Below are 9,263 nucleotides of genomic sequence, written 5' to 3'. Positions count from 1 at the left end.
GAGGAAATTCAGAAGAGCTTGGAACTGTGTGGGTTTCCCATAGAGAGGGACACAAGATGCTGTCTTTTTCTGCAGCACAAAACAGCGTATTGATGCCAACGCTTCGCTGTATAATAGGGGGCCGACCGAAATCACCACAATAATATGACTGCATGATATATGAGACGCATTGGAGGAGACGGTGATATTCTCAACAAACTACCGGTCGAACTACACATACCCCGATATAGCTATAGTGGACCTGTAACAATACTACAAATACGGTACGTGTGTCGTGATAAGTGGATTAATCTGCATGACAAGGCTTGTGAGGATCGCGACATTTCATATGCGACCAATAAAGTTCTCCCAGGACGTCATGCTACAGATCGCACTTTAGCTGACACAAACAAGACAGTAAATGTGAGAAGGGATGTTGGTATCAGACAGTGCAGTGCCGCATTTGCAGTTAACACCATATATAACGAAATTAAGTTGGGTGTGGAAGTGAATTTCAACCAAGGTATGAACGCCCCCATTGTGCACTAAAGAAAAGGGAAGAAAATTATGATGATGATGACGAAGAAGAGGAAGTAGATGAGCAACTGCGAATCCCGTCAGTGATGTATGGAGCTAAAAGTGCTCTGAAGCTGAAAAGAACGAGAAGACTGATTAGAGCAACCATCGTTTTTCCAATACCCAAGACACAAAATGGAACTATTCCCTTCCTCATTTCAGCCCTTGCAGATGTCTCAGCAGTGGATGCACCGGATGGCGGTGCTGTAGTTATTGCTAGGACAGTCAAGAACATACAGATCTTCCAGGAGTAAGTAGAGGAAGGAAGAAGACATAACCGTATGATGAAAGCAGTAGCCATGAGGAAAAGACTGTACTTGAAACCACACAAGTAGGGATTAGGTCTCTTCAAAAACGAAAAAGCCCCTCACCCACCCCACTAGATAGAAGGCTTATCAACATGGATCTGCTTAGGTTCGTTAGAAATAATTTCAACATTCCTAGATTCAGTGGTGTGTTTATGCGAAATCCATTATTGAAGACTACGTGAAAATACCAGGAAAGTCTAACTGTGGATTTAGATGTTGGTTGAGGATCTGGAACCCACTGGGTTGCTTATGTAATAATAATAACAATAAAGAATGACACATAATATGTCGACTCATTTGGTGACCTGCAACCTCCAGATGAATTAGAATAATTACTTCACCAGCGGAAGACATGTATTCTACAATTTTCAACGCTATCAAGACAAATATTTACCTGTTTGCTCATCTACGTGTCACGTTCTTTTTGTCATTTACAAAAAAGGATATATAAGGTGGTGGATTAAGGTTCACGATTGAGGTTCCAATTCAATGTCGTAAACTACAACCTTAAAAGAATGATCCTCAGTATTACATGCGAACTACCTCCCGCCGATTGATTTAAGCGATGGAGATTATAGTATCGCGCTGATTACGCTGGATACATACAACAGCATTCTAAATATCACAGAGACTAACATTAAACTGTCTCTGACAACTAATGCTGAAAAAAAATTGTGGAAATAGATCACAGGCATATGATATTGATGGTTTAAACCAAGTCTTAAAACAATCTGGAAATGGGACTGAGCTAAGTGCAAACATCAATACACTTAAACCCAAAATAATAACTGCGAATGCAACAGTTGACTTTAACCAGAAAGGTTCACAAAGGGGCAGGTATTGAAGACCAATCTTAGTAAATTTTTCAGGTCTGATCACACTGAATATACTCTCCGTCAGTGCAATCCGCATCGAATGCAACACTGTAACGAACTCCAATTACAACGATAGATTTAATCATTCCATTTACGTATTCTTTCCCTCCGTTGAATTGGCGTATGAGATTGTTGAGACTCCCACCAACTATGTATATATATGTGTGGTGTCACCGCCAGACACCACACTTGCTAGGTGGTAGCCTTTAAATCGGCCGCGGTCCGTTAGTATACGTCGGACCCGCGTGTCGCCACTATCAGTGATTGCAGACCGAGCGCCGCCACACGGCAGGTCTAGAGAGACGTCCTAGCACTCGCCCCAGTTGTACAGCCGACTTTGCTAGCGATGGTTCACCGACAAATTACGCTCTCATTTGCCGAGACGATAATTAGCATAGCCTTCAGCTACGTCATTTGCTACGACCTAGCAAGCCGCCGTTACCAGTTACTATTGATGCTGTAAAACATGTACTGTCAAGAGCGATGTTCACCAGTTATGGATTAAAGTTAAGTATTCCAGCAGCTACGTACGTTTTTTGCTAGTCTAATTTCCTTGACCTTTTCCAGAACTCACGCCAGCCTGCGTGAGCTAAAACGCGTGCCTTTCGGCTTCCTCTCATAGTGGGTTGGCGCTCTTGCCAATCCACAACAATATGTCATAGTGTCAGTTCAGACACTGTACTATCTGGAGCTGTGGGTCATGGACCAGAGTAATGAACTTGCTGACTTGCGTGGTGTGTATATATATGTCCTAGTGTCAGTTCAGACACTGTACTGTCTGGAGCTGCGGGTCATGTACCAGAGTAATGAACTTGCTGACTTGCGTGGTGTGGAAATCATACTACGACTATATCTAACTCATCGTAGGCATAAATATAAAACCAGTGCACACGAGTCACAGCATTGCGCCTCACGACAGAAGGGCAAAGTGATAACACTTTCGACCTATGAGTTTAAATCATTAGGCCTGAAACCTTGCAATGACGTCACTCAGTATAACTGTCGCCGTAGAATATGAAGAGGAAATTACATGCCAGGAACACTTCCCACATAAATCTTATGCTTCAACCACATTTAATAAGAATAATGAAATTAGGATTCTCATCCAGCACCAAGACGTTTTAACCATTCAATGCAAGTGTTCCCATAGAATTAATTGGAGCTTTTAGGAAAAAGGATGGTTCTCTACAGTGGAATTGAAACTTAGAAAATATTCTTTAGCGTTCCTGTTTCAGAAGATGCAACATAAACTTAACGGGGTTTAGATTAACAATACATGTAAAGTAGGTATAGCATATTTCACTGCGTTGTCCTCGGATTTAAAAGATGCAGAATGGTTCATAGATGAGTAAGTTTGTAGAACAGCAGAAGATTACAAGCAATTTACTGCAACATTCCACTAAAGCTGCATATTGGGTGTTTGAGGACATGTGTTGAGTTATTATGAATGATTAACAGGAACTTATTCTGAAAAGATGCGACTTACAACAACTTATGCATTCAAGGAGTCGAAAAGAAGACCGAGACAAATAAAGTAATATGAATGCCCATATCACTGCAGTAGACAAGGAGCGTTTGATGCTTTTAGAAGTTCTGAATACTTGTGCATGTTTGCCACTAACATTTTGAATACCCAGTGTTACTGCCATCAACCAGACAAAAGTGACCTAGCAAAACTTCCGTTCAGTTGGAGACACGCAGATTCACCATATCTGCATTATAGACCGAAGGAAGGGGATATAACAAACAATTTCATTGCATTTGACAATTGCCAGTTAACTAAAGACAGAGTCTACTGGAACTCAGATTTGCATCCATCTGACAATTTACTACTATAGTGGGGAACAAAACGTAACCGAGCGAGGTGGCGCAGTGGTTAGCACACTGGACTCGCGTTCGGGAGAAGGACGGTTCAATCCCGTCTCCAGCCATCCTGATTTAGGCTTTTCGTGATTTCCCTAAATCGTTTCAGGCAAATGCCGGGATGGTTCCTTTGAAAGGACACGGCCGCTTTCCTTCCCAATCCTTCCCTAACCCGAGCTTGCGCTCCGTCTCTAATGACCTCGTTGTCGACGGGACGTTAAACACTAACCACCAACCAACCAACAAAACGTATGCAGTTTAGCATTTGACGTACAGGGTGGTCCATTGATGTTGACCAGGCAAAATGTCTCACGAAATAAGCATCAAACGAAAGAACTACATAGAACGAAACTTGTCTAGCTTGAAGGGGGAAACCAGATGGCGCTATGGTTGGCCCGCTAGATGGCGCTGCCAATGGTCAAACGAATATCAACTGCGTTTTTCAAAATAGGAACCCCCATTTTTTATTACATATTCATGTAGTACGTAAAGAAATATGAATGTTTTAGTTGGACCACAATTTTGGCTTTGTTATAGATGGCGCTGTAATAGGCACAAAAGTATAAGTACGTGGTATGACGTAAAATTCCGCCAGTGAGGACGGTATTTGCTTCGTGATACATTACCGGTGTTAAAATGGAACGTTTACCAATAGCGGAAAAGCTCGATATCGTGTTGACATATGGCTATTGTCATAAAAATGCCCAACGGGCATGTGCTATGTATGCTGCTCTGCATCCTGGACGACATTATCCAAGGAAATAGGAAGTGTTCAGCCACGTGTGAAACGTCAACCTCGACCTGCAACAAATGATGATGCCTAAGTAGGTGGTTCAGCAGCTGTCGCGGCTAATCCGCACACCAGTAACACACAAATTGTGCGAGCATAGGGAATCTCGGAAACGTCGGTGTTGAGAATACTACATCAACATCGATTGCACCCGTACCATATTTCTATGCACCAGGAATTGCATGGGGACGACTTTGAACGTCGTGTACAGTTCTGCCACTGGGCACAAGATAAATTACGGGACGATGAGAGTTTTTTTTGTACGCATTCTATTTGGCGACGAAGCGTCTTTCACCAACAGCGGTAAGATAAACCGGCATAATATGCACTATTGGGCAACGGAAAAAGCACGTTGGCTGCGACAAATAGAACATCAGTGAACTTGGCGGGTTAATGTATGGTGCGGTATTATGGGAGGAAGGATAATTGGCTCCCATTTTATCGATGGCAATCTAAATGGTGCCATGTATGCTGATTTCCTACGTATTGTTCTACCGATGTTACTACAAGATGTTTCACTGCATGACAGATTGGCGATGTACTTCCAACATGGTCGATGTCCGTAACATAGATCGCGTGCGGTTGAAGCGGTATTGAATAGCATATTTCATCACAGGTGGACTGGTCGTCGAAGCACCATATCATGGCCCGCACGTTCACCGGATCTGACGTCTCCGGATTTCTTTCTGTGGGGAAAGTTGAAGAATATTTGCTACATTGATCCACTGACAACGCCTGAGAACATGTGTCAGCGCATTGTCAATGCATGTGCGAACATTACGGAAGGTGAACTACTCGCTGTTAAGAGGAATGTCGTTAGACGTATTGCCAAATGCATTCAGGTTGACGGACATCATTTTGAGCATTCATTGCTTTGTGGTATTTACAGGTAACCACGCTGTAACAGCATGCGTTCTCAGAAATGATTCGCATTCGTGAGGACGACGGTTCAATCCCGTCTCCGGCCATCCTGATTTAGGCTTTCCGTGATTTCCCTAAATCGCTTCAGGCAAATGCCGGGATAGTTCCTTTGAAAGCGCACGGCCGATTTCCTTCCCCATCCTTCCATCACCCGAGCTTGCGCTCCGTCTCTAGTGACCTCGTTGTCGACGGGACGTTAAACAATAATCTCCTCCTCCTCCTCAGAAATGATAAGTACAGAAAGGCGCATGTATCACAATGGAACAACCGAAATAAAATGTTCAAACGTACCTACGTTCTGTATTTTAATTTAAAAAACCTACCTCTCACCAACTGTTCGTCTAAAATTGTGAGCCATATGTTTGTGACTATTACAGCGCCATCTATGACAAAGCGAAAAAAGAGGTCCAACTAAAACATTCATATTTCTTTACGTACTACTTGAATATGTAATAAAAATGGGGGCTCCTATTTTGAAAAAACGCAGTTGATATCCGCTTGAACTATGGCAAGGTCATATAGAGGGCCAACCATAACGCCATCTGGTTTCCCCCTTCAAGCTAGACGTGTTTCGTTCTTTGTAGTTTTTTCGTTTACCACTTATTTTGTGAGATATTCGGGCCGGTCACGATCAATGGACCACCCTGTATACAAAAGGTTTCGCACTTCTTACCATGAAGATGCTGAAGAGGAAGGAAGTCTATTCAGTCCACAGAAATTCGAGGAGGTTGCACCACATAATAGGCTGCTCAAGGCAGAACCAGATAATAGAACTGGGACCAGTTATGATGACTGGCATTTGAATCTTCAGCGAATTTTTCATGATGGACTGCAGTTTGCGCTGTAGGTCCACATGACCATGTGATTAACTGCTACCCGCTCGCCAGTGTTGCACAGTGGGCCATACAAATAACAGGACTTGTGTAATACCCACAGCATTTCACATTACTATCCAGATAGTCAAGTATTCTGTGCTGGTGAATGCAGAACCTACATATTTAAAGGTATTGCGTTTGTAAAATTCACAGGAAATGCCAGTATAATAGAGACATTCTCAACAAGCATTACACTGCGGAAGCCTTTCAAGGACGTGAAGCGTGCTACAACATGGAGGTATGCAAAATGGTTAACATGTTTCTTCCATGGAATTCTGTTGTGTACATAGTTCCGCGTAGTCAGCGCGTACACAACTTTCCCACTAGAGCGCGCCCCACTAAGCACAACAGCGCAGGCGCAGCGCTCGTCCGTCTCTGCATTACGAGATGGCGCTGTCTTAGAGACGGACCAAATTCTGTTTCCGCTGATCCGCGTATTAATATGTAACGCAGCCAATGAGATAGATGCTAACGTAGAACCTTTTCTCCTCGCGGATCACACTCGCGCAGTGATACTTGAACGCGTGAGGTATTATAATGAGTGTAGAGATTAGTCAGTCTGCATTAGTCTGCATTTGTCTGTACCTGTCTATAGTCAAGTTTCAGCCTGCGCCTAATAACATTACCATATTCCTGTACATAGCCATGAAGATAAATGAATAGACACTTTGTCAAGTATCAGAGATATGAGAGGATAAGGTTAACGTACCAAGACCAAAGGAACTTCAGATTGTCAATAGTAAACAGCATCCAGAATCAAGTTACGTTATGTCTATGTTTTTTATTATTTTAATAAATGTGTGTGAAACTTAATCAAGTTCTGTTTAAAGTTGGTCACCGTCAATCTGCTACTCTAAGCGTGCAAGTGGCACTTGTACCGTCTGACCTAACGGCAGAAGATAAAAACGCCATGATAAGACCACGAGACTTATTGCTGACACTCGCCTACTTCGTTAGAGCGACAAGTCAAATAATGTGATGGTGTGTGTACCGAAGGTCTTACTGTACGCACACCACAAATTCACTGGGTCAATCCTGGTGTATCCCATAAGCAAATGCTGCACAGGTACCATCTTCTACATCAAAGGCAAGGAGAAGATCACATGGGTGTGTCGAATCTACAAGTATGTAGCTACTGAAGATCTACTCTCCATCGGCTCATGAAGATGGATGGATATAAGCAAAATAGTGTTGTTTCAGGTTCTAAAAATGTAAAATTACTTTTAACAGTAATAAGAAAAGGATAGTTGCTGCTCACCATACATCGAAAACTGAGGCAAAACAAAAAGACAGAAAGCGAGCTTTTGGCCAACAAGGCATTCACCAGAGATACAGAAGATACACACACACTCAAGCAAGTACAATTCACACACACACATGACCACAGTCTCTGGCTGCTGAGGCCAGACTATGGTCATGTCTGTGTTAGTTGCGTTCGCATGGGTGCGCTCGCGCGCGTTTGTTTCTTTGTGTGTGTGTGTGTGTGTGTGTGTGTGTGTGTGTGTGTTCTCTACTTCCGATGATGGTCTTGTTGACCAAAAACTCACTTTCTGACTGTCTTTTTGTTGTGCCTATCTGCGACTCAGAATCCCCTCTATATGGTTACATTCCATTCAGAATTTTCAATTGTTTAAAATTACTTTTCAGCTTGTTGAAAAATAATTAAAATTCTTCTCCACATTCCATTTACATTTCAGTGATTTCACTCTGTTCTCACTTTGATACATATGTTTTTATACAAAATACAACTTTCATCTGGCACGCTCACGACTGAATACTAGTTTGTCACACCATACGCCGCACCATCGGTGGAGCACCATGACACCACTGTACAGTCACTGCAAAAAGTCTTCAGTCGTGAGAGCCCTTAGTGCCACACAATGCATACCCTCTGCCCGCCTCCAATACGTGGTATGCATACTTCTTTAATCTGAGACTGATTATCTCCACAAACAGCAACCCATTTGGCTCGTCATTCACAAGGGTGATAACCCTCTTATTCTGTGGAAGAATACAGTAAGGATTATCAGCCTTACACACAGATGTGTCGAATGCTTGCCTTGGCACCTCAATACTTCATACAGATCACAGCCTTTCACCCAATAGAAGATGCTATCTGTATCCATGTAAACTAGCTTTAGATCAGTAAAATAAGTTTTCGCAAATGTGTAATGAAATTGGTGTGCCATGAACTCTACTACAACGTTTGCCTTTTGCACAGCAACTATTTTCTTATGGAAGGTAGAGACCAATTTGAAAATTGTTCTGGCAACCACTTCCTTACATCATTATACCTATCTTATGTTTTTCTAATAAGAATTTCGTGGCGTTTCTCAAATACTCCATTATATTTCCAAAAATTGCGTTATTCATCAATCTAAAAATAATCTTTTTCAGAATTAATCTTCATGGAAAACCTCATTTTTGTGTTTAAATCAGTATACTCTTTCAAGCAGGGTGATTGCTTGGATGAAACAGCACACTTGATTTCAGCCAGCTCCACCCCTAAAATGAGACAGTGCTAGAGATTATGACAATGAAGAACGTATCTCTGCTTGTTACCCAGTATTGTCATCAGTTACGAGATAGAGCTTTCTAGTGGAACTAATTGTTCTGGACGAGCTGCTAACCAGTTGGGTGTTTGAGATCTGCCTTCACAACATATCGCAACACTATCGCTATTTCGACCTACTCTGTTGCATTCCTCTTTAGGCAGCCGTCAAATGTCACCAACTGGCAGTGATAGTGGTATGGCGTGCCTGTGTAAATTACTTACATCCATATACCTGACGTAGATTGAATCGACAGACGCGCTGAACCTCTCACCCATTCATGAATTATTTTCCTTGGCGCACCGATGGACACATTGGCAAAGTCCACCGCAGATCTCGCACTCAGTAATAAGAAGCACATGAACACCAGTCAGTAGCTTGATACGACTTTCGTTTTCTTGAGCATAGCGTCCAAAGAAGTCAAGGTGCTGTGTAATAAATTGCTGGATTTAGAGTATATGTGTTCATGCACACAATCCGGAATTTTTCAGAAACATCAGCTAGCAAACCACCATACTTGACTA

The sequence above is a fragment of the Schistocerca serialis genome, chromosome 2 (assembly GCF_023864345.2).
Source record: "Schistocerca serialis cubense isolate TAMUIC-IGC-003099 chromosome 2, iqSchSeri2.2, whole genome shotgun sequence".
NCBI classification, from domain to species: domain Eukaryota; kingdom Metazoa; phylum Arthropoda; class Insecta; order Orthoptera; family Acrididae; genus Schistocerca; species Schistocerca serialis.
The sequence above is the reverse complement of the archived record's forward strand: the minus strand, read 5'-3'. Positions refer to the sequence as shown.